This window comes from Lepus europaeus, chromosome 5, assembly GCF_033115175.1.
Source record: "Lepus europaeus isolate LE1 chromosome 5, mLepTim1.pri, whole genome shotgun sequence".
Classification (NCBI taxonomy): domain Eukaryota; kingdom Metazoa; phylum Chordata; class Mammalia; order Lagomorpha; family Leporidae; genus Lepus; species Lepus europaeus.
Genome location: NC_084831.1, coordinates 27,040,339 through 27,064,970, shown reverse-complemented (window position 1 = coordinate 27,064,970; position 24,632 = coordinate 27,040,339). Strand labels below are relative to the sequence as shown.

General features: G+C 45.8%; 1 protein-coding gene and 1 pseudogene across 1 annotated transcript in view; one reads left to right on the top strand and one right to left on the bottom strand.

Moving 5' to 3' along the window:
• Positions 1-1,181: 1,181 nt before the first annotated feature.
• On the bottom strand, positions 1,182-24,630 carry LOC133759047 (RNA-binding protein 7-like; annotated as a pseudogene).
• Positions 10,508-24,632, top strand: part of DLGAP3 (DLG associated protein 3) — a 116,281-nt gene continuing 102,156 nt past the window's right edge. Inside the window, exon 1 of the mRNA XM_062193250.1 lies at positions 10,508-10,557. The gene's annotated coding sequence lies outside the window, so the exon portion shown is untranslated. The remainder of the gene's footprint in view (positions 10,558-24,632) is intronic.

Here is a 24,632-nt window from a genome sequence, read left to right as displayed (position 1 = left end):
CGCAGGCCCAGCCACTCCGCTTCTGAGCCAGCTTCTTGCAAAGGCACCTGGGAGGCAGCCGATGATGGCTCAAGTGCTTGGGTCCTTGCCACACACAAGCGTGGCCCGGATGGAGTTCCTGGCTCTTGGCTTCAGCTTGCCCCAGTCCTGACTGTTGGGGGCACTTGAGGGAATGAACCAACGAATGGAAGATTTCTGTCTTTTCCCTCTCTCTGCCACTCTACCTTTCAAAAAACCAAAAACCAAAACTCAACACCCCTACCCCCTTATCCCAACAAATCTTTGCCTCTGACATGGCCAGGATGGTCTCTCCCTCTTCTTGTCTCAGTTAATTTCTCTTCAGGGGCCGGTGCTGTGGAGTAGCAGGTACGCCGCCTGCAGTGCCGGCATCCCATATTGGCACTGGTTCAAGTCCTGGCTGCTCCACTTCCAGTCCAGCTCTCTGCTATGGCCTGGGAAAGAGTGGAAGATGGTCCAAGTCCTTGGGCACCTGTACCCATGTGAGAAGACCTGGAAGAGGATCCTGGCTTCGAATCGGCACACCTCCAGCTGTTGTGGCCAGTTGGGGAGTGAACCAGCAGATGAAAGACCTCTCTCTCTCTCTCTCTTTCTCTCTCTCTCTCCTTCTCTCTGTGTATAACTCTGACTTTCAAATAAATAAATAAATCTTTTTTAAAAAATTTCTTCGTTCCTCAATTCCTTAAAAGTAACTTACTTTAGAGAAGCCTTTCTTGGCTAGTAACACACACACACACACACACACGCAGAGTTCTTTTCGCAGCTGTAATCAAGCAATTAATTGGGTAATGTGCTTTTTTCTTCTCTTGCCAGAATGTATCCACCTTGATCCATAAGAAACTGCCTCTTTTGGAGTTGCCCAACGATTGAATATTGGCGATTTTATTTTCACATGATTCTGCTTCATAAATTCCGTGTCTGCCTTGCCCGCGGCTGTATCTCCTGCACTTGGTCCTGTGCACTGCCTATAGTGCGAGCTCAGTGTGTCTGATGAGTGAATGAAGGCTGAGGATCATCAAAGTTCTTAAGCACTCGGGCATTCCGGGCGCTGGCAACGTTTCCTCGAGTGCTTCTGGCGTTTTCCAAGCTTGTCTTGCCCCAGGGTGTTCCCGACCCAGGCCTGATGATCGCTGCCTTTTTGCTGGATTCCTGCGGCTCTGCCATCACCTCCACTGTGCGCAGGCTCCTGGGCCAGGTCCTGGCGCTAACCAAGCCGGAGACCCAGCCTGCTGGCGGCTGAGTAGGGATTGGCCGCCCCTGCTGCCTTCAGCTCCAGCTGACTGGGGCCTCTCGCAGGTGCAGATCCCCGCTGAGGGCTCTGGCCCCCAGTGCTTCGATAGCTCAGCAGTCCACCCGCTCTCCTGGGCAACAGAACCACACTCTCTGCTCAGCCATGCCTGCTGGCGTCTCCAGGAGTTAGAGCTCGGTGAGCGAGTGGCATGGTCATGTAGCAGACTGGACTGGTCTGGCAGGGCCTGTCCCATCGGCCACCCTGTGCTACCTCCCTCCGGGTACTACTGCTGAGTTACCTTCTGATGGTACATTTCGTAAATACCTTCTTTTCTTTATAATAAATTATCTTTCACTGTCCCTTTATTCCTTCTTTAATATTTTTTCTTTTATGTTTCTTTTATGTTTTTAATATGTTTTCTTTTATGTTTTTCTTTGCTCATGAAAGTAAATTCAAAACTGTAGAGAAAAATGTAAACTAGAAAGTGAAGAGAGCCAGTGCTGTGGTGTAGAGGGTGGGGCTGCTACCTGCAGTGCTGGCATCCCATGTGGGCGCCATTTCAAATCCCGACAGCTCCACTTCTGATCCCGCTCTCTGCTATGGCCTGGGAAAGCAATGGAGGATGGTCCAGGTCCCTGAGCCCGGCACCCACATGGGAGGCCTGTGGGAGGCTCCTGGCTCCTGGCTTCAGATCAGCGCAGCTCCAGCCTTTGCAGCCAGTTGGAGAGTGAACCAGCGGATGGAGGACCTCTCTCTCTCTCTCTCTCTCTCTTTCTTTCACTGCCTCTCTGCCTCTCCTTTTCTCTCTGTGTAACTCTGACTTTCAAATAAATAAATATTTTATTTTTAGATATACTTATTTATTTGAAAATTAGAGTTACATGCAGAGAGAATGAGAGAGAGAGAGAGGTGTTCCATCTGCTGGTTCACTCCCCAGTTAGTCACAACAGTTGGAGCTGTGCCGATCCGAAGCCAGGAGCCTCTTCCAGGTCTCCCATGTGGGTGCAGGGGCCCAAGCACTTGGGCCATCCATTACTGCTTTCCCAGGCCATAGCAGAGAGCTGGATTGGAAGTGGAGTAGCTGGGTCTCAAACTGGTGACCATATGGGATGCCAGCACTGCACTGTGGCTTTACCTGCTATGCCACAGTGCCGGCCCCAAAAAAGAAATCTTAGAAAAAAAAAAAGAGAAAGAAAGAAAGAAAGAAAGAAAGAAAGAAAGAAAGAAAGAAAGAAAAAGGTCCCAGGGCTGACACTTTGGTACAATGGGCTAAACTTCCACCTGCGGTGCCATTATCCCATATGGGCACCAGTTTGAGTCCAGACTGCTCCACTTCCGATCCAGTTCTCTGCTATGGCCTGGGAGGGCAGTAGAAGATGGGCCCAAGTGCTTGGGCTCCTGTACCCACATGGGAGACCTGGAAGAAGCTCTTGGTTCCTGGCTTCAGATTGGATTAGCTCCAGCGAGTGAGGCCACTTGGGGAGTGAACCAGCAGATGGAAGACCTCTCTCTCTCTCTCTCTCTCTGCCTCTGCATCTCTGTAACTCTGCCTTTCAAATAAATAAATAAATCTTTTTCTTTTTTGGGTTTTGTTTTAATACATTAAAAAACAACATAGTACAAAAGTGGTATTAAAAGGATCCAATTCTTTAAGGAATTAATTTTTATAAGCAATTCAGTAATAGAAGGACAACTACATTTTGATGCATAAGAATTTTGTTAAACAAGATTCAAAAAATTTAAAATCAGCAAAGTGTTTAAATTCTGCCCAATGTTCAAGGAAAAAAAAAGAAAATGTACAATCTCCATAACAAAACATGTCCTTGTATGCACATCCTGGATACTCTGAAATGTTAAACTTTTAAAAAAATTTATTTGAAAGGCAGAATTACAGAGAGGCAGAGAGAGAGAGAGAGAGAGAGCTCTTCCATCTGCTGGTTCACTCCCAAAATGGCCACAATAGCCTGAGCTGAGCTGAGCTGAAGCCAGGAGTCTCCCATGTAGGTGCAGGGGCCCAAGGACTTGGGCTATCCACTGCTGCTTTCCCAGGCCATAGCAGAGAGCTGGATTGGAAGTGGAGCAGCCAGGACTCAAACCGGTGCCCATATGGGATGCCAGCACTGCAGATGACAGCTTTACCCACTACACCACAGCACCAGCCCCAGATGTTAACATTTTTAGTTTGAGACATACGAGGCAGCACTTAAATTCTTCATGGATGTTTTGTCCAGTAAGCATTTTTTTCAGTCAAACACTTCACCCTTTTATCTATGAACTGACATGTTTTTCTTCCTGAGAAAACGAATTTGTATTAACACTGTTAACTTCTAATGTAAAAATATACAAGAGATGTTCAACTTCCTGTGTGACTTCAGTCGTCCATCAAACGTGATTTATTGAATAAATTCCAAAGCTTTAGAATGATGTAGGGTGTGTTGATTTACACTTATGTGTTCAATTAGGATGAAACTGAAAGAGCACATCACAGAATTTATACTTAAATTTTCTAAGTTATGCAATATGATTTATCCCCAGAGTTAACCATTAAGCTTCACCAAATAAAATGTTAATAAAGTGAATCACTGAAGAGTCATGCCTTCTAATTTATTACCATAATCCTGATAGCCATTTCAGATGACAGATTTGCATATTTTCTTTCATACACACCAACATCTGATTCACTAACAAGAAATTTCTAGCAATACAAAGGCATAACAGATAATTAAAATATTTGCTTTATAATTCACACAATCTATGTAATCCGCCCTCCCTAACCTGTGTAAAATGATGCGGCATTTTCTTTTGCCTAAAACCCTGGGGTGAAAGGTTATTGATGTACTACAAGTGGAGCCACAGCCCTCCTTTCTGTATTGAATTGCAACTAGCAGCTTTAAAAAAATTATAAAGAAAGTTGGCAACTTGTAAAGCTGCTCTATACAGTTTCTAAACAAAATAGCTCCAGAGCAACTTGGTTGTCAAAAGTGCCTAAAACGACCCTATGGCACAAGGTCCTTTTAACATTCGTTAGCGTCGAGATGAACGCCATTTCCTTCGCTACCACTGTCTCTCCTGTTATCACAGTCGTGGCTCCAGCCTTCGTGGCTTCTGTCTCCACAGCAGCCGTGGCCCTGACCCTGCTGGCGACTGCCATGTCCGTCTGCCACCTGAGGTGAGAATCCCGGCCAGTGTACCCTGGCGCCGCTGGGAGTACAAAGACCTGCTGCAAGGATGAGCCTGGGACCCAACTGATGGTGAAAAGCCTGATGGATCCACACCTGGAGACCCGGATTTCCCACCACATGACATCTGTCTGCAGACGTCATCCATCCCTGCTGGCCTCTGATAGTTTTCCGGAGAAGAGAAAGCCCTCTGGCTCATCTGTGCCGATGGAGCCTCATTATCCACAGCCCTTTCGTAGCTGCTGCTGCGGGATGTGGAGGTAGGGCTTGAATTTCCAGCCCGATGCTGGGGCTGTGACACTGTGACATCCTGCGAGGCACCGCTGCCTCCTGATCTGATGGGCCTTCCAAAAAGTCCGATTCCGTGAAGTAGGTTCACTGCATAAGGAACAGACACCTCATGTTTGACATTTACAAATGGGACTGCTGTGGTTTACCATCACCTTTGGTACTGGCCCCGCCTGGTGGAAAAGCTTCAGTTTTAGTCTCAATGTTGCCCACAAAGGGAGTGATTGCTTCTGTGGCTCCCATCACAGGGTCGCCCCCTCCCAGCCCAGGCCCAGGGGTCCCAGCCGATGCCCCCACTAATAAATAAGCCTCTTACAAAAAAAAAAAAAAAGAATAAAGGTCTCTCAGTGATAGCCTCTGTTCGCAATTTTTTTTGAAGATTTATTTATTTATTATTTGAAAGGCAGAGTTACAGAGAGGCAGAGGCAGAGAGAGAGAGAGGTCTTCCATCTGCTGGTTCACTCCCCAAATGACTGCAATGGCTAGGGGCTGGGCCCATCCGAAGCCAGGAGCTTTTTTCAGGTCTCCCACAAGGCTGCAGGGGCCCAAGCACTTGGGCCCATCTTCTACTGCCCTCCCAGGCCATAGCAGAGAGCTGGATCAGAAGTGGGGCAGCCGGGACTAGAACTGGTGTCCATATGGGATGCTGGTACTGCAGGCAGGGGCTTTACCCGCTATGCCACAGAGCCAAACCCTGTTCCCAATTTAAAAAAAATACATATTTATTTATCTTAAAGCCAGTGTTATAGAAAGAGAAGGGGAGAGAGAGAGAGAGAGAGAGAGAGAGAGAGAGAGATCTTTTACCTTCTGGTTCACTCCCCAAATGGCTGCAACAGCTATGGCTGGGAAAAGCTGAAACCAGGAGCCCAGAACTTCCTGTGAGTCTCCATCCTCCACTGTTCTCCCAGGACATTAGCAGGGAGCTGGATTGTAAGGGCAGCAGCGGGGACTCGAACCGGCACTCATTTGGGGTGCCGGAGTTGCTTCACCTGCTGCACCACAACGCCAGCCCCTCTAGTCCCAATTTCCTGTGTGTCTTTCCAGATGTTTTCTGTCCCCGCACAAATACACGGATAGTAATTTTCATCAAAAACCTGCAAGTAGGATAGTATTTCAAGGCTCTTCCACAATTTGCTTTTCTCACTTCCTGTGTCAATCTGTATCCATGCATATAGATCTACCTCATTTCCTTTATCAGAGGCAGAACACTTGTTTGACTCAATTGGCCCCTTATCTGTGGGCATTTGTTTCTGCTGTTACTGTTCTAAACAACGCTGCAAAGAATGTTCTTGTTCACAAACCGCTGCATACTTATAAATCTGTAGAATAAATTCCTGGCTGTGAAATTCCTGTGTCAGAGAGAGAGAGAGAGAGAGAGAGAGAGAGAGAGAGAGAGAGAGAACTTCAACTGTTTAATGATTTCACCGAATCGCCTCCCGAAATGCTGCACCAGTGACACATCCCTCAACAGCAGCGGCAGGTGGTGGTCCGTGTGGTAGCCACACCCTCACCAGCCCCAGGGTTGTCAGCCGGCCCCTTCTGGAAGCTGGACTTCTGTTGGTGCCCGGCTTCCTCTGGGTGCGTCTGAACAGGTCTGCATTCCACCTGCAAGCAGCGCTAGTTTTTGTCTTCTTCCTAGAACACTTCTCAGTCTCTCTATACCTGTTAGAAAGCTGGCGGGGCAGGAGTGGGAAGAGGAAGGGTGTCACTCAAGGCTTCACACCAGCCCAGGCTTAGCGGATCTTGCATGCTGGGGAGATTAAGTGAGAGCTCAAGTGTCCAGCAGTAGGTTCACCATGACAGGTCCCTCCTCTGCCTTGGGAACTGCACAGCTGGCCAGCATCTCATCTCGAGGGCAGGAGGCAGCCTGGCCCACATCATGGATTCATTTGCTCTGGGTGCAATAAATCGCCCAGTCCCAGGGGCCGGGCACGGCTGAAGCTTTGAGAAATGACCTGGCGCCCACCCTAGGGTCAGAGGAGTCTCCTGAGGCTGGATTTGATTCTGTCCAAATAAAAACTGGTTCCTGGGGGCCTTCTCTGTCTCTGCAGCCTGGTGCTAGCATGCATTTGACGTGACTTTTCCCTGAGTGAAGTAGCTGGTTTCCTTTGGGACATGTCCAACTTTGTCTTCCGGGTCTGACCTAGAGAAAAAGAACTTGAGAGCCGATTGCCTCTGGGAGGTCAGGCATGACGGGAGCAAGGCCTCCGTCTCGTTACCGTGTGTGGGGATCCCCTGCTCCCTCGGTGTCAGCTCAGAAAAGGGGGACCCTGGGGTGAGGACCCAGGACTGAGAGACCCTCAGTTCCAAACCTTCCAAAATGTATCACAAGAGCCTCCCTCAATCCAGGAAGGAGAAGGGAGCCATGTTAGTCCTTAGCCGTGGACTCTCCAGGATTCAGGAGAAACTCACCTGCCTGCTGCTCTCAGTAGCTACCAATTAATGTGCCCCAGCCCCTTTGCAAGGCCAGGAGTGCCAGGTCCCTGTCCCTACCCCTGCCCTGCCGTGCCTTGTGGCTGTGGAATGCGGACATGGTGCAAGGAAGCTGCTCTTGGCACACAAAGCTCCACTTTCTGGCAGACCCCACCCTCTGCTCAGTTCTGAACACAGCCGGACCTTGTTCTTGACCTTGGCCAGGACTGGTCCAAGTTCTTAGCTCTGCATCCATCAGCCTGGGCCCCACTCGGAGCCCTGCATGCGGTGGGAGCCTGCTGCTCCTGCCTGGAGCCTGCCCTCTAGCCCAGGTCCCCACTCCCCACCTCTATAGGGAACCCGGTGAGACTGCAGCTTACTTGTCCCCGGTCTTCAGGCCTCCGAGTGCTCTCTGGCTGGTTCTTGGCTTCAACATCATCTTGCCTCCTTGTCCTTGACCCAGGAAGAGGACAGCGCTTTCCCGTCTGGGTCCTACCGATCTGCCTGGGGCTGCAGCTTCTGTCACTCACTGGAAACCATCTCCTTGGATGATATTACAGCTTCTGGGACTACGATCTGCTTCCCAGAACAGTCACTTCCAGGCTCCCCCAGGCCTACCCTTTCCTGTGTTAGTAAGGTGCATGCCAACCACCACACCCTGAGAGAGGGTACTTACGTCATGAAATCAGGCTGCCTGGCCCTACCCCTGGGTGAGCACAGCCTGGTTCTGAGATACACTCACGACTGGAATGCTGGGCTCGCAGGAGCCCCTAGCATTGGTGAAGTCCTTGGCAAGAGAACCAACGGAGGCCCACATGCTCCAGGTTCAGGAGCCTGTTTCCAAAATGCCTGGTAGAGGTGTTATGGATTTTGGGGGGATTTGGAGATATTTGAATGCATGTGAGATATCTTGGGATTAGGACCCAAGTCGAAACATGAGAATTATATGTGTTTCATATACAGAACTCACATACCTCATCCATATAACCAGATGGCAGTTTTATATGATATTTTAAACAAATTATTCATGAAATGAAGTTTTAGTAAATGGACTTTTCCATTTGTAGCATTTTGTAGGCACTGAAAAAGTTTCAAATTTCAGAGAATCTAAAAGTTTTTGGAGTCAGGATATTCAACTTGTACATGTGTAAATAGTTGAAAATTATAAATAAAGCTAACACATTGTTAAATAAAATACATTCCACCTCCCTGCCTTGGCAAATATACTTTTGTAACAGAAAAAGAAATAAACGTGTGTAAAGCTATGATTTCACAACTGAATTTCAGCAAATTATCAAAGATGACTGGATTTCACTTTATGTATTATGTTTGAACATTGTATTTGGGTCATGCATGATAAATTAACACCACAGAAAACAGAAAATATTTTAATTTCATCATATAAATCATTGTCACCCATAATGGGACATTTTAAGAAACTATTTCTTCAAGCTATATTTATATTCATTTAGAATTTAAGGTCTCTCCTTAGAGATTTTCAATGATGGGCAATTATTTTAAAAACAGAAAATGGGCCTGTGTGTTGTGGGAAAACGAGTTAAGGCATCTTTTGGGATGCCCATGTCCCATACTAGAGTGCCTGGCTCAAGTCCAGGTTACCTCGTGCTTTCTGATCCAGCTTCCTGTGAGCGCACCTGTGAAATGGCAGCTGAGGGCCCAATTACTCTCCTGCATGCGGGAGACCTGGCTTTGGCCTGGCCCAGCCCCTGTGGTTGCTGGCATTTGGGGAGTGAATCAGCAGATGGTAGATCTCTCTCTGTCTCTATCTCTCCCTCTTTCTCTGTCACTCAGCCTTTCAAATAAATAAATCTTTAAAGAAAACCTATAAAATGACAATTTGTGATTAAATTTGTTCAGATCTCTCTTCAATCAAGATTATACAACTATCTGTCACAGTCAAAAAATAGTCTCTGTAGAAATTAGTTTTGAGACTGTTTGTGAATCTTATTCATTGTTATGCAAACATTTTCAATTGCCTTATGTTTTATTGAAATCTCACTTGGTTATATATTTCATATGCAGCTTTTTTCAATTTAGAAAACTATTTTCTGACACAGAAATATTTTTAATTTAAAAACTGAATAGTTAAACTTAGTAACCTGTTTTTATAAGCTTTTATAAAAAATTTTAATAGCAAATGATAGTGCACATCAAGTAACTATTAATAATACATACTCAAAATGAATGGTTTTCTCCCAGAGACCATGATCTGTTCTCTATTTGAGAATTTGTTTTATTTAACTTTTCTAGTACATCTCATATCTTAAACAAATTCAATTTGCCTGGCTTAATGGCCTTAGTTACGATTCCCACAATGTGTGTGAGTAGTTCTGAGGTCAAGGGCGATGTCTTTCATCACTGAGTTCCATTTTTGGGCATATCCAGAAAATATTATGCCTAATCTTTGAATTATTCAAAATTCTGTCACTGCTCTTAGCACAAATCAGCCCATGTCTTATGGTCAAAGAATTTATCTGGATTCTTGGGCAAAAGTTTGGCTTGTAACCTCTGGATTACCTTTAGAAGTCTGGGTAGCTAGGCCAAGGGCTTCTAAAAGGCAGTGTGAAATTGCTCACAATCTTGGAATACTTACACACAAAGACCAACTAGAAGAATGAGGCCTGATGCGAGAACTTAGCCAGAATTCCCCCAAAAACAGAAACTACCCTTTGAAGTTGTGGGAGTGAAGAGAAGGTAGGAATACAGCTAAGGGGCCAAGCTTGGAACCTCCAGAGAGCAGAACTGAATCTCCCATAGGTCTTCAGGGCTGGTGAGGCAGAGAGCCATTAGATTCTCAATCAAGAGCCCAGGAAGGTCCCACCTGAAAACAGAAATGAAGTGGAGGCAGACTGAGTCATCCTGAAACTGAAGCGCAGCTCTGTCTCAGTTAAGTCCTGATTCAGCGATCAGTCCCTCATCTTACTTACTTAACAGAGGAAAAGAGCAAATTTCTCTACTGGGAGGTATTGTACTGAGCCTCCCAGGTCTTTTATATCCAGGTCACTGTAGGACTATTTATCGTCTCTTTGGGTCTTCTTATTGCATGCCAAAGATCAATGTCTAGCATACAACAGAAACTAACTAGGCATGCAAAGAAGCAGGAAAATGTAGATGATAATCAAGAGAATAGACAATAGAAATAGACACATAAATGACCCAGATATTGGAGTAGTAAGACAAAGATGTTGAGCGGCAAGATGGCGGAATAGGAAGGGAGCACATTGATAGTCCAGGGAGAGACAGTTTAATAAAAGTGGAGATACTGCAGATTCAAGGAAGAGTAGGGGAAGAAACAGCACAGGAAACTCTTCCGGAACTAGTGATTCACAGTAGACCTGAGTGGAGAGCATGGGAGCCCAAGTTCGGGACACCAGCGGCAGAATCAACACACCAGCGCTGGAACGCGAGGTGAGCCAAAACTCAATAGCCCAAGACACCAGCAGGAAAGCGGAAAGAGGAGACTAGAGGGAACAAAGCTTAAAACCCCATGGGGAAAAGGTCACCAGGCTAACTAGAAGAGAGAGAGAGAGAGAAAAAAAAAAAGGTGACCGATACGGACATGAGTTTCTCTCTCTCTGCTCACCTCTCAAAGGCGAGCAAGACAAAGAGCAGGCGCCATTTTGGACATACGTCATAAGCAGGGTAACCTCAGGTCTGCACCAGCCCTGAGCCTAGCAGAAACACCTGACTCTGGGGGGAGGGGTGAAATAACAGGATATTAGGACCTAGTGAATGTGTGGTGCTAATGAACTGAGACTGTGAAAAAAGAGACGGTGGGGGAGAGAACTCACGGAATTCACGTGAGTACTCTCCAGAGACACTACAATTCGGTAACCTTGGCAACCCAGTGGGAGTCTGTAGGAGAATTGGAGCCCACACTGAGGGCAGCACAGATTCCCTGTGTGGTCCTTGGGAAAGAGCTTCCAATCTCTAGCTCCTGTGGGTATATCATTCGCCTGCTAACTACCTCCAATTCTGTTCAGCTGTGTGAAATTACTTCCCTTTTGAATCCAAAAAAAAAAAAGAGAGAGAAAGAGAGAGAGAGAGATTTACCATGCCTAACCTGGGAGTGTCACACCCTCAACCCTGAGGAACCAAACAGAGCTCTCAGGCCACACCCATCTCAAGTCTCTAAGGCTCCATCGAAAGCAGACACTCCCTTGACTTGCATCCTCTGGTCTGCTTTAACAAAAACCAGGAGGAAAAGAAAGCTAGGCATCAGAAGCAATGGGTAGCAGGCCTATTAATGGCTGTTCTGTACAGTGATCTGCCCTCAAGGAGACCCAACAGGCCAGTCCACTGCAGTGGCTTTCAATGTGGTAAGCCTGGGCTTCAGCAGAAGTCAGCTTGTGAAGAGCCCTGGCAGCTCTGCCAAGAGTTGGATCACTGGAAATGCACCTGTGCTGGAGTCGAAGGATGCCCAGGTCAGAGCCACAGATCTTATTGGCTCTAAGCTGAAAAGCCCTTCACTCAGCTCAGCTTCCAAAGTGACCACTGCAGCTGAGGGGACGGCCAAGCAGGGTCAGCAACATTGCAGGCAGAACTGTAAATTTCTTGTTAGAGATGCCACCTGCCTTTACCCGGCCAGCTCTCCTCCCAGGCCAGCTAAGTAATGAAAGTCAACAGGGTGCCTTCCCACAGGTGGTTCACACCTCCCTTAGGATATACCCCATGTGAAGAGATAGATAGGTCTGGGCCTCTTAACTCACAAGGCCTAAAGCCCAACAGATTATTACCAGGCCCCTTCTGTCAGGTTCTATTTGCCTCTCAATCAGAAAACTTAATTGTAGCTTAGACAGCACCTTTCTTAGCTCCTCTAATAATGACTCTGTCCTTTGTTCTAGGCCCTGTCTAGCGCACTTGGGCCTCATTCCTTCGTAATCATAACCTCTACCTCCAATGGCTCTACTCCCAACCTGTGTGTACTGATGGTCCTCTTCCCCACTTAATGCTGTATAATTGTTCAGACCTGGTAAATGCCACTCTTAGGATCATTGGTTACTATCCTCACCCTGTTTTTTATGACCTTGTCTAAATATGATCAGAGTCAGCGAACTTGGAAGGCTTCCATAACCTTGGCAACTCATGACGACAGCCTAGGGTGGTTACTGGCGCCATAAACTAGAGTGTCAATTTGTTGGGTCAACAACAGGAGTCACTGTGCAGTTGCTCCTCATGTGGGATCTCTGTCCTTAATGTGCTGTACATTGTGATTTAATGCTACAACTAGTACTCAAACAGTATGTTTCACTTTGTGTTTCTGTGTGGGTGCAAACTGCTGAAATCTTTACTTAATATATACTAAATTGATCTTCTGTATATAAAGAGAATTAAAAATGAATCTTGATGCGAATGGAAGGGAAGAGGGAGCGGGAGAGGGGAGGGTTGCGGGTGGGAGGGAAGTTATGGGAGGGGGAAGCCATTGTAATCCATAAGCTGCACATTGGAAATTTATATTCATTAAATAAAAGTTAAAAAAAATAAAATAAAAATAAAATTAAAAAAATTTTTAAAAAGACAAAGATGTTAAAGGACTCCAATTAAAATGACTTAATAATAGAGGAAAATATAGAAAAATGAATTAAAAAATAGATATTTTCAATGGAGAACTAGGATTCATCAAAAGGAATTAAATAATTGATTTGTGAACTATAGAGAAGGTAACACTGGAATGATGTGGGATTCTTTTACAAAAGAATAACAACTAATAAGAAGAATCTATTCTTGTACAATTTTACCCAGTCCTATACATACACATATAAGTACAAGTTAATTAACTTCTTGCTAGAAGCAAATATATCAATAAACAGGAGTAATTTATGTTACATTTTCACCAGAGCTATTTTGGAAGAAAGAATCACTAGCATTTTTTTAAAAAAAATATTTATTTATTTATTTGAAAGGTAGAGTTACAGAGAGGCAGGGGCAGAGAGAGAGAGAGAGAGAGAGAGAGAGAAAGATCTTTCATCTGCTGGTTCACTCCCCAAAGAGCTGGGCAGATCCAAAGCCAGGAGCCAGGAGCTTCTTCTGGGTCTCCCACGTGGGTGCAGGGGCCCAAGGACTTGAACCGTTTTCTGATGCCTTTGCCGGCGTGTTAGCAGGGAGCTGGATCAGAAATGGAGCAGCTGGGACTCCAACCAGTGCCCACATGGGATGCAGACACTACAGGCGGTGGCTTTACCCACTACTCCATAGCGCCGGCCCCTGCTCCACTTCCTATACAGCTCTCTGCTAATGTATCTGGGAAAGTAGCAGAAGGTGGCTCAAGTGCTTGGACCCCTGCCACCCACATGGAGACGGATGAAACTTCTGGCTCCTGGCTTCAGCCTGGCCCAGCCCTGGCCATTGAGGCCTTTTGGACAGTGAACTAGCAAATGGAAGATCTCTGAAACTCTGCCTTACAAATAAAGAAATGCATGTTTTTTTAAGAAAGAAAATTCAAAGAGGAGGGGCCACAATTGTGACCCAGTGGTTTAAACTGCTGCTTGTAGTGGCTCAGTTCACAATAGCTAAGATGTGGAATCAACCCAAATGCCCGCCAACTGAAGAGTGCATAAAAAATTATGGGATATGTACACCATGGAATACTACACAGTGGTGTAAAAAAAAAAATCTGGTTACTTGCAACAAAATGGATGAAACTGGAAAACATAATACTTAGAGAAATAAGCCAGTCCCAAAAGGACAAGTACCATATATTCTTTCTGATCTGAACTGTGATAACTAATAGAGCACCTAAAAGGCAATCTATAGGCATGAAATAGAACTTTGAGAAGCAATGACTTTGTTGTTGTTGTTGAGCTGCTTCCTTTATTAGAAACAAGTGAGGTGGATTGAATACAACAATTCATTTGATATTTCCTCTCCCACCCTGGAAATGGAGCCCCGCCCACAGCTCAAAGAAAAGCCAAGACAGAAGGTGAAGCTTCCGCCTCCATTCACAGAGGGCACCTGCCTGCCAGTCAGTATTTTTGAGTTTGAGTGAACTTGTCCTAAACAGCCTCTAGGAGCAGTCCGTCTGCAGGCCTGGCCCCACCCTGCAGCAAGGCAAGGCCGAGGCCTTGGGTCTCCTCTGGTGGGAAGCAGAGTGGCGGTGGGGTGGGCGCCGGCCAGAACCACTCCTGCCCCTGCCCTGACCCAGTGAGGTCCTCTCCTGCTTCTGCTCTGCATCCAGTGAAGCTGTCCCAGGCCCTGGGCCCTTAGGTTGGATACATACTGGTCATCGCTGGGGAAAATCCATGCCCACAAGGACACCCACCTCTGGACTTCCGAGAGCCAGCAAGTAGGGGGTGAAGTGCCAGTTAGAAGGGAGTACAGGCAAGGCCTGGAATCTTCCATAAACCTGGGAGTTGAAGTAGCTTGATGCAGGCCAGGCTTCCAAACCAGCATCTTCGGCAACAGGCATGCAGGGGAAACAAGGTTGGCATGGGCACCGCCCTGGCACTGAGGCTTCCCTTCTGCCTGGCCCTCTCTCTACTTGGAGACCGGCGTCCGTGAGGTCAAACACAGAAACAAAGATAGGAAGAGCAGCAATGACTTTGAACAGCCCTTGAGGAACAATTCTTTTTCATATTATTTGTTGGACTCTTTACTTAACATAGAGTTAATCATATGTGTATAAAGTTAACTGAAAATAGATCTTAGTAAAATGTAAGAATGGGAAAAGGAGAGGGAGGAGGAAGGGGGGTGGGAGAGTGGGTAGGAGGGTGGATATGGTGGGGAGAATCACATGTTCCTAAAGTTGTAATTATGAAATGCATGAAGTTTGCATTCCTTAAATACACAATTTCTGGGGAAACAGTAAATAAACTTTAGACATCTATGTGAAAAAATAAATAAATAAACTGCTGCTTGCTAAGACAGCATCCCATATTTAATGCTGGTTCAAACCTTGGCTGCACTGCTTCTGATTCAGGTCCCTGCTAATGCACTTAGGAAGGTAGCAAAAATATGGTCCACGTGCTTGGGTCTCTGCCACCCAAGGGAGAGACCCGGATGGAGTTCCAGGATCCTGGCTTCGGCCTGGCCCAGCCCCAGCTGTTGCAACCATTTGAAGAGTGAACCAGCAGATGGAAGATCGCTCTCTGTCCCTCTCTCTCTCTGTCACTCTGCCTTTCAAATATATAATTAATTCTTAAAAAAAAAATTTAGAGAGTGAAAGTGGTCTCTACAGGAAAAGGGATAAGTCACAGGAACAAACTGTCTTTGTAAAAATGTCAGCTGAAAGGGGCCAGCACTGTGACGTAGCAGGTAAAGCCACTGCCTGCAGTGCCAGCATCCCATTTGAGTGACAGTTCGAGTCCTGGCTTCTCCACTTCTGATCCAGCTCCCTGCTAATGCTCCTGGTAAAGCAGCAGAGGATGGCCCAAGTCCTTGGGCTCCTGTAGCCATGTGGGAGATCTGGAAGAAGCTCCTGGCTCCTGGCTCCTGGCTTCAGATCGGCGCAACTCCGGCTGTTGTAGCCATTTGAGGAGTGAACTAGCAGATGAAAGATCTCTACCTCTTTCTGTAATTCTGTCTTAAAAAAAAAAAAAAGAACAGCAGAGAAAAAAATAAAATTCAGAGTCTGGTATTGTAATTAATTCAGGTTATTTTGATTGTATTGTCATGACAAAAGCTTGGGGTACAGAGGGGAAAAACATAGGATTGAAGGTAGAGGAACCCAGGATAGAGTTCCAGCTCCATCATGTTCCAACTACAGACTCATAGTGGTGCTGCCCAGGTTTTCCCAGCTGAAAAGGAGGAAACTGTATTCTTGAGGTATCTCATGGAGAGCTTGGAAATATCAGGGGCCAATGGACAGTGGTGATAATTCTTACAACTCCAATGAAACTGACATCTGAAGTTAAATTTATCATTATTTTCTCTTTTATTTTTAAAGGCAGAGAGAAAGGGGGGTGGAGAGGGAGAGAGAGAAAAAGAGAGAGCAAGAAACAGGCACATTCCATCCAGGGATACCTGTATGGAGTTCCTAGCTCCTGGCTTTGACCTGGCCCAGCGTTGCTGTTGTGGGCATCTGGGGAGTGAACCAGTGGATGGAAGACCTCTGTCTTTCTCCCTTCCTCCTTTCTGCCTTCTCTGTTATTCTGCCTTTCAAATACACGCATACATAAAGACTTAAACAGAAAAAAAAAAAAAAAAAAAAAAAAAAAAAAAAAAAAACCTCTTCTGTCTACTGATTCACTCCCCAAATTCTGGCAACAGCCAGAGCTGGGCCAAACCAAAGCCAGGATCCTGGAACTCAGTCTGGCTCTCCCATGTGAGTGGCAGGGACTCAAGTGCTTGCGCCACCACTGCTGCCTCCCAGGGTGTGCATTAGCAGGAAATTGGGTGGGAAGCAGAGCCCGGACTGGAACCCAGGCACTCAGAAAATGCGATGCAGGTGGGAGCAGCATGTTAACTGCTGTGCCAAACGCTTGCCCTTGTTATTTTGAATTATTTTAAAGATTTATTTATTTATTTGAGTTTCACAGAGAGAGAAGGAGAGGCATGGGGAGAGAGAGAGAGAGAGAGAGAGAGAGAGAGGTCTTCCATCCGATGGTTTACTCCCCAATTGTCTGCAATGGCTGGAGCTGCACCAATCCAAATCCAGGAGCCAGGTGCTTCTTCCAGGTCTCCCACGTGAGTGCAGGGGCCCAAGGACTTGGGCCATCCTCTACTGCTTTCCCAGGCCACAGCAGAGAGCCAGATCAGAAGTGGAGCAGCTGGGTCTCAAACTGGCGCCCATATGGGATGCCGGCACTGCAGGCAGCGGTCTACCCGCTACGCCACAGCGCCGGCTCCTGAATATTTTGTTTTTAATTGTGCTTCCTATGAGCAGATTTGCTTTTACAGTGCTGTAGGAATAAAATGAAAAATGATGGGTATAAAATGCAACATCTAAGCATTGGTCACTGTTCACAACAGAAACTGTCTACTTCTCAACATTGAATGGAAATCTGGATATGCAAAAATGTATTTACATTTATGTGTTTTTTCAAAAGCAAACTAATTAGCAGAGCAAATGTCAGAAGTGGAGACGTTTGAGATTCGGTGCTATAATTTATTCTTCTGCACTGTGAATTTTAACTAAATCAATTCAGGAGAATCGGCTGTTCCGAAAAAGGCTGTTGTTAGCATGAGAGGGGAGAAACTATAGCAAATGGGAGACAACAGCTTGTTGTTGTTTTAAGATTTATTTATTTGAAAGGCAGACTTACAGAGAGAGGGAGAGACAGAGAAAGATCTTCCATCTGCTGATTTGCTCCCCAAATGGCCGCAGTGGCCATGACCGAGCCAGGAACTCCATTGTGGTCTCCCATGTTTGATGGCAGGGGCCCAACTCCTCAGCCCATCTTATAGTGCTTTTCCAGCCGCATTGCCAGGGAGCTGGACCAGAAGTGGAGCAGCTGGGACACGAACCAGTGCCATATGGGATGCTGGCGTCACAAGTGGCAGCTTAACCTGCCGCGTGGTGCCACAATGCCAGCCCCTGCGGACAACAGCATTATTTTGTGCTGAAAGAGGTGCAAACAGATTTCCCTTGCAAATGGAACAGACAATGTTGTTCACAAGGAGGATTCCTTTAACTCCAGCTCCTAGCAACGCGTGTGATTGGCAATGGCTGATGAGGGTGCGGATCACCCCAGATGTCACCATCTGCCAAGAAAACCAAAAATAAAGTTGGGTTTCTCCCCCACTCCCTGAAAACAGGAGTAATCGAAACAGGTAATGGGCTCCTGGGATTGAAAAGTACAGCATCTTGGCCGGCGCCGCGGCTCACTAGGCTAATCCTCTGCCTGTGGCACCGGCACCCTGGGGTTCTAGTCCCGGTTGGGGCGCCGGATTCTGTTCCGGTTGCTCCTCTTCCAGTCCAGCTCTCTGCTGTGGCCCGGGAGTGCAGTGGAGGATGGCCCAAGTCCTTGGGCCCTGCACCCGCATGGGAGACCAGGAGAAGCACCTGGCTCCTGGCTTCGGATCAGTGCGATGCACCGGCCGCAGCAGCCATTGGAGGGTGAACCAACGGCAAAGGAAGACCTTTTTCTCTGTGTCTCTCTCTCTCACTGTCCATTCTGCCTGTCAAAAAAAAAAAAAAAGTGCAGCATCTGAAATTAAGAATTCACTGTATGGGTTTGACAGCAGACTGGACACAGATTGTAAAAATTAGTCAATTTAAAGACCAGTCATTAGCAAATATTAGAAATATCCAAACAGAATATAAGGAGAATAAAGACTAGATTTAGGGACTGGCATTGTTGCATTATGGATTAGGTTGCCACCTGTGATACTGGCATCCCATGCTGGCGTGCTGGTTTGTCTTGGCTGCTCCTCTTCCAACGCAGCTCCCTGCTAATGCACCTGGGAAAGCAGAGGATGATGGCCCAAGTGCTTGGACCCCTGCCACCCACCTGGGAGACCCAGATGGAGTTCCAGGCTCTAGGCTTCAGCCTGGCTCAGCCCTGGCAGATGTGACCATTTGGGGAATGGACCAGTAGGTGGAAGTTTCTCTCTCTCTTTCCTTCAAATAAATAAAGTAAGTCCTTTTTTAAAGGGTTATAAATTTTAAAAGAATGGGGCATAAAAGACATGTAAGATCAATCAAAACAACAACATGCTTGGAGAAAATGGTAGCCAAGGGCACACTTAGAGAAATAAGAGCCAAAAACATCTCCAAAGTAATGAAAAGGCATTGACCTACAAAATCAAGAATTTAAAAGTCCTTTTAATGCCTGTAGAGACAGGATGTATCCTCTTCATTAAAAAATTTATTTAGGAGCTGGTGCTGTGGCGTGGTGGGTATGGGCACTATATGGACTTGAGTCCTGGCTGTTCCACTTTCAATCCAGCTCTCCGCCATGACCTGACAAAACAGTAGAAGATAGCCCAAGTGCTTGGGCCCCTGCACCTGTGTGGGAGACCTGGAAGAAGCTCCTGGCTCCTGGCTTTGAATCGGCTCAGCTTTGGCTGTTATGGCCATCTGAGGAGTGGACCAGCAGATGGGAGACCTTTCTTTCTCTGTCTCTGCCTCTCTGTAACTCTGCCTTTCAAATAAATAAATAAATCTTTTAAAAAATCTTATTAGTTGAGGGGCAGAGAGATACACAGACGAAATGAGAGTGCTCCCATTTGCTGCTTCACTCCCCACATGCTCGAAACAGCTGGGCTAGGCCAGGCTGAAGCGTGAACCTGCGAAATCAATCCCAGTTTTCCACATGGGTAGCGGGAACCCAGCTACTTGAGCCATCTCTGCTGCCTCCCAGGGACCACATTAGTGGAAGCAGGAGTCAGGAGCTGGAGCTGGGAATCAGACCCAGGCAATACAACGAGGCGTGCAGGCATCCTAGCCGCTAGGCCGGATGCCTGCTCCACCCTTCCTTCCTCCTTTCCTCCCTCCCCTCTTCCTATCTTTTTTTTTTTTTTTAAAGATTTATTTGTTTATTTATTTTGAAAGTCAGAGTTAGAGAGAGAGAGAGAGAGAGAGAGAGAGACAGCAGAGCTGGGACACGAACCTGCACCCAGGTGGGATGCTGGTATCACTGGCAGTGGTTTTACTTGCTATGCCACAATGCCAGCCCCCTTGCCTTCATTTTTTTTTTATTTTTATTTTTATTTTATTTTATTTATTTTTTTTACAGGCAGAGTGGACAGTGAGAGAGAGAGAGAGAGAGAGAGAAAGGTCTTCCTTTGCCGTTGGTTCACCCTCCAATGGCCGCCGCAGCTGGCACATCGCACTGATCCAAAGCCAGGAGCCAGGTGCTTCTCCTGGTCTCCCATGGGGTGCAGGGCCCAAGGACTTGGGCCATCCTCCACTGCACTCCGTGGCCACAGCAGAGAGCTGGCCTGGAAGAGGGGCAACCGGGATAGAATCTGGTGCCCCGACTGGGACTAGAACCTGGTGTGCCGGCGCCGCAAGGCGGAGGATTAGCCTATTGAGCCGCGGTGCTGGCCATTTTTTTTTTTTTAAGATTTATTTATTTATTTGAGAGGCAGAGTTACAGAGGGGTAGAGAGAGAGAGAGACTTCCATGTGCTGGCTTACTCCCTAGATGGCTGCAACTGCCGGAGCTGTGCCGATCTGGGCTTCCTTCCTGGTCTCCCATGCCTTTCCCATTGAAAGCATTGAGAGCGGTATTGAAAATGGAGCAGCTGGGACTCGAACAGGCGCCTATATGGGATGCTGACGCTGCAGGCAGTGGCTTTACCCACTATGCCACAGCACTGGCCCTGCCTTCATTTTTGATATCAATAAATTGTTTCTTCTCACTTTCTCCTGCTCAAATTAGTTTATAAATTTTATTGCTCGCTTAAAGAGCAGCTTTAAGTTTCGTTGTCCCCTCCCCCATTTTTCTACTTTTCTGACTTCTGCTCTTAATTAGTTCTTTCTATTTCCTTTGGATTTCATACGCTTTTTGTTTTTTTTTTCCTTAAGGTGGATATCTTGGGTGATTGATTTATGTTCTCATGCTCTTTCCTAATAGAAACATTGAAAACTATGCCTTCCTTGCTACTTAAGCTACGTCCTTGGACATTTTGACATGTTGTGCTTTCATTTCCTTTGAGTTTAACATTTTTTCTAATATCTCTTGTGATATCTTCTTTACTAATGAATTATTTATACTCACATTGTTTACTTCCCAGACACTCAAGGGTTACTTCTACATATGGTTCTGTTTTTGTTTCTAATTGCAATATAGTCAGAGACCACATTCTGCATGACTTAAAGCCTTTTACGTTTATTTAGAATTGTTTTACGGCTCAGTGGAAGCCTATGGTGGTTCCTGTGCACTTGAGAAGAATGCTTATTCTTCCGTATTGGTGCAGTGTGTTGGTCAGCTTTTTACCCCTAGAACAAATACCTGAGACAAGCTACTTGTGCAGGAGAAAGGTCTATTTTGGATCAAGGTTTTGGAGTTTCACAGTTCAAGATTACATGGGCCTACTGATCTGGTAACTATGGGCAGAACATGGATGCCACAATGCCAATCCTGCAATTTAACTGTATTTATTTATTTTATTCAAAAGACAAGGTTACAGAGAGAGAGAGAGAGAGAGAGAGAGAATATCTTCCATCCACTGTTCACTCCCTATATGGTCTCAATGGTCTGAGCTAGACTGAACCAAAGCCAGGAGCCAGGAGCTTCTTCCTGGTCTCCCATGTGGGTGCAGGGGCCCAAGCACTTGGGCCATCTTCTACTGCTTTCCCAGGCCATAGCAGGGAGCTGGATCAGAAATGAAGCAGCTGGGACTGGAACTGGCAGAGGTGGTGGCTTAAACTGCTGTGCCACGACACTGGTCCCTAAGTTTATTTTGATCACTCTTTGTATGCCATGTCTCCTCCCTTTCACTTTTAGGCTATCTGTGTCTATTTCAAGAGAACAATCTCTACCCATTTATTGGAATGCTTTCACTATTTACATGACTCTCTATGATTAATGCACTTATTGATATGGTTGATTTTAAATTTGCCATATTGTTATTTATTTTCCAATTTTCTCATATATTCTTCATTTCTTTTATCCTTTTTTCTAGTTTTCTTTTGGATTAGTTATTGTTTAAAAAATTTTTAGTTAATTTCAACTACTAGCCTAATAGCTATGTTGTTTTGTTTCATTTAGTTAGTGATTGTTCTAGGATTTACAATACGCATTTTTAACTTGAGACTGATGACTTCCAAGTGATGTCATCTTATTTCACATTTTACATAGTATGTAAGAACTCCACCACGGTAGACTTCCGTGTCCTCTCTCTCAGCTTTGTAACAGTGCTGCCATGCATTTTATTTCTATGTATGTTGTATATCCCAATTATGAAGCAGGATTTTTGTTATTGTTGTTTTAAACATTGATCACGTTTTCATTGTGGCAAAAACCCACATAACATAAAATTCACCCCCCTCATCATTCCCAGGTGCCAACCTAGCACATGGCTGTGCCCTGGATCCACAGAGCTCCCGTCTTGCTCAGCAGAAATGCTACACCCACTACAAAACAGCTCCCCACTGACCCAGACCAGACCTTTTTAAAATAAAAATAAAGTTTTTATAGCCACCATTTCCAGTACTTTTTGTTTTTTGTGGAGATCCGGGTTTCCATCCAGGATCCTTTTCTTCTCTCCAAGTGCAAGTTTGCTGACACTGAGTCGCCTCATCTTGTTTGGGTCTGAAAAGAACTTTAGTTTCTTTTGCTTTGCATGACAGTTTCATTGAAGTATAATTTACATATGATACAATTCACTCATTTGTCTTCACTTTCATAGAATATTCTCTTTGCATAGAGAATTCTAGGTTAATGGTTTTTTGTTGATTTGGTTTCCTTTCAACACACTTTCAAGATGTTTATCCATTGTCTTCTGGCTTGTGTTATTTCTGATAAGTAATTTACTTCCATTCTTGTTTTTGTTTCTCTATGTGTGCCTTGTATTTTTCCCTGACTGCTTTTAATATTTCCCTTTATCACTGGTTTTCAGGGATTTGAGGATTCTGTGCCTGTATATGGTGCCTAGGGATCTTTGGGCTTTTGGGATCAATGATTTTGATCAGCAAAATAGTTTTTATCATATTTGGACAAGTTGTGGTCTTTCTAAAGTAGTTTTGTGTCGCCCTCCTCCTATTTTCCCATCAATCCAATTACAGGTATGTCCAATTACCTGAAATCATTCTGCTGAATTTCTCAGTTCCTTTTTCCTCGTCCTTTCTCTCTAGCTCTCTCCCTATGTCTCTCTTTTTCATTTTGAATAGCTTGATTTATGTGTCTCCGGATGCACTGGCATTTTTCTCCAGTATCTAATTTGCTATTAATATCATCCAATGACTTTTGCACTTCATATTTATCATGCCTAGAAGTTCCATTTAGTTCTTTTTCAATGTTCATTTCTTTTCTCATTGTATTCATGCTTTGCTTCAAATTCTTGAATACATTGAACACATCTAGGATAATTGTCTTTAGGTTTCCTAATTCCATACTCTTTCTCATTTATTTGTTTGGATTTAAACCATTTTCAAAAAATTTATTTGAAAGTCAGAGTTACACACAGATAGAAGGAGAGGCAGAGAGAGAAAGGTCTTCCATTTGCTGGATCACTCCCCAGATGGCCACAACGCCAGAGTTGTGCTGATCCAAAGCCAGGAGCCAGGAGCTTCCTCTGGGTCTCCCACACAGGTACAGGGGCCCAATGACTTGGGCCATCTTCTTACTGCTTTCCCAGGCCACAGCAGAGAGCTGGATCAGAAGTGGAGCAGCTGGGACTTGAACCGGTGCCCATATGGGATGACAGCACAGCAGGCACGACTTTACCTGCTGCGCCACAGTGTGACACTTTTAAGATTAAAAAAAAAAAAAAAAAAGGTGAGAAAATAGACAGTGCTCAAGCCCAGCCCCCAAATCCACCCTTTATGTATATTTTATTAAACCCCACCTCAGTCACCACGCGCTACGCCTCCAGTTCATCTAAAGGGACGAACGCAAATCCCGCTGAGGGCACCTCTCTCTTGAGCATGTCTGCACTCCTTCCTGAGTGTACTTTTGCTTTGCTTGCAAATAAAACTTGCTTCTGTGCTGACCTTTTCCTCCATCTCATCCTCACGTTCTTTCTTGCATCAGAGTCAAGAACCCAGACCCAGCCATCCGACAACCACCTTATTTACATCTTCCTTGCTAAGAGTGGAAGTCAAGACAGACGCTACTTTAAGAGTGTTTGATTCAGGGCCTTAAGGTGGCACAGCAGGCGAAGCTGCTAGCAAGGCTGGCATCCTGGTTTGAGTCCTGGCTACTCTGCTTTCGAACCAGCTTCCTGCTAATGTGCTTGGGGAGGCAGCAGAAGGTGGCCCAGATACTTGGGGCTCTGCCACCCATGTGGGAGACCAGGATGGAGTTCCTGGCTCCTGCCTTTGTGCCTGGCCTAGTCCTGGCTGTTGTGGCCATTTGGGGAAGTCACCAGCAGATGGAATACCCCTCTCTCTCTCTTTCTCTCTTTCTGTTTCTCCTGTCACTATGCCTTTCAAATAAATAAAGTTTAAAAAAAGAATGTGTAATTGGTCTGAGAATCCACAAGTACCCCAGGACAGACAAGGAACAGAACAGAGAGGCAGAAGCAAGTGGATGTGTGTATATATATAGTAGCTGTATGTGTGTGTATGTATGTATATACATACATATACATATATATAGCTACTATAAGTCATGAGGGGAAAGAAAGATCTTTTAAACAAATGATAGAGAAGAAAATGAATAGTAAATGCCGGGAATGGGTCTCCGGAACCTTCCCCGGGGTGGTGCCAGACCTCTGGGTCTGAGGGTGACAAGTAAGGTTCTTCCGAGTCCTGGGAAAGCTGCACAGGGGGTCTGGCTGCTGCCACAGGAAGGCAAGGCTGCCGCAGGCACAGCACTGCTGGGGATCGCTCGCAGGAGGGGGCAGCCTCCCCTCTCCCGCGGCAGCGGCTGGCTGAGTAGTCTTTGTCTCTCACTCTCTCCCTTGGTCTCTCCAGCGCATGCACACACCCTGACATGG